This window comes from Cebus imitator, unplaced genomic scaffold (genome assembly GCF_001604975.1).
Source record: "Cebus imitator isolate Cc_AM_T3 unplaced genomic scaffold, Cebus_imitator-1.0 Scaffold391, whole genome shotgun sequence".
In the NCBI taxonomy this organism is placed as follows: Eukaryota; Metazoa; Chordata; class Mammalia; order Primates; family Cebidae; genus Cebus; species Cebus imitator.
Genome location: NW_016107706.1, coordinates 1,759,400 through 1,761,014, shown reverse-complemented (window position 1 = coordinate 1,761,014; position 1,615 = coordinate 1,759,400). Strand labels below are relative to the sequence as shown.

The window sequence follows — 1,615 nt, the reverse complement described above, 5'->3', positions numbered from 1 at the left end:
GTGAAGATATACTACTTATGAGTGTGACAGCTGCAGTTATCTGGTTTGTCAACTTTAAGTGGTGTTCTTTGGCTCCCACCTACTTCCTGTACAGCAAAGAGCTCTTTGTACTTTCCCCTTTCCCTCTTTCTTCTTTTTTTTTGAATAAAAAAAGAATTCACTGTTTATTTTTGCCAAAATCATGAGCAAAATTCAAACCCAACTATTAACCACAACAAGGAAAAAAAAACAACACATTAGGAAACAAGAATTTACTGCTTATTTGTGCAAAGAAAAAAAGATATGCTGCTACTGCAATTTAGTCACTGCTCTGTTTGCAATTTAGTCACCAGCCTCTTGTCTCTCTCTTCAGCAATAGTAAGTCAGACGCCCTTTCCCCTGGGCAGGGAAATCCAAGGTTTATTGCCACTGCCAATGACAAAAATGTTGGAAATCCTTGGGGCAAAGTTGTTGCCTTTGGCATCCTTCACATGCACCACGTCAAAAGAACCAGGATGTCTTTCCTTGCTGGTGATCACGCCAATACGACCGAAGTTGGCTCCACCAATCACCATACACATATTGCCCATGTCAAATTTGATAATGTTGATTATCTTGCCAGTCCCTAAATCAATCTGCACAGTATCGTTCACCTTGACAGGATCTGGATAGCGGATGGTTCAAGCATCATGAGTCACCAGGTGTGGGATTTCCTTTATCCCCATAGTAATCTTCCTCACTTTGCACAACTTGTACTCTGCCTCTTCCACTCTGATGTGATGAACGGCAAAATGGCCCTTGGTGTCATAGACCAGGTGGAAATGCTCACCTGTCTTCTCGATGCTGATGACATCCATCAATCCAACAGGGTATGTGATGTCCACTCGAACCTTGCCATCAATTCTGATGCAGCGTTGCATACATGTCTTTTTTTTACCTCATCTCCCGTCAACGCATACTTGAGTCTGTTCCTGAGGAAGACGGTCAGGGGAAGACATTCCCTCAGCCTGTGAGGACCTGTCGATGGACGAGGTGCAAATACACCCATTAGTTTGTCGAGCATCCAATGCTTCAGCGCTGCAACACGCTTCAAGTGCTTTTTGGGGCCCCGGTCCATGGCGAAACTCTGCAACGGAAGAGCTTTCCCTCCTTTTTCACTGTTTCTGTTGTGCTACCTCTGCCTTGTCAAATCGTGTAACATTTACATAACAAATTATGCGAGGAAAAATGAAACCTTGAAATAACAGAAAACTTTAACACGCCACTCTCTCATCCAAGACTGAAGTGAAGGAGACAAAATATGTATATAAGGATATAAGTGATCTAAATAACAGTATCTGTAAAGTAGACCTAATGAGTATATGTTGAACCTTCTACCTTGATAATAGAGAATATTACTCTAGGCCAAGCGTGATGGCTCACACCTGTAATCCCTGCACTTTGGGAGGCTGAGGTAAGTGGATCGCTTAAGCTCAGGAGTTCGAGACCAGCTTGGGCAACATGGTGGAACCCCATCTCTACAACAAAAAAAGTAGAAAAATTAACCAGGCATGGCAGCAGGAGCCTGTAGTCCCTAGGAACTTATGTTTCTTCTAGGAATCATAAGATTGTTGTTTCATGCAGCCTGACACACCTG

At 43.0% G+C, this 1,615-nt stretch overlaps 1 pseudogene across 1 annotated transcript; it reads right to left on the bottom strand.

The window, feature by feature from the left end:
- Nucleotides 1-302: 302 nt before the first annotated feature.
- Nucleotides 303-1,106, bottom strand: LOC108289104 (annotated as a pseudogene). The gene has a single exon (XR_001818991.2). The product of XR_001818991.2 is annotated as a 40S ribosomal protein S4, Y-like (transcript).
- Nucleotides 1,107-1,615: the final 509 nt, after the last annotated feature.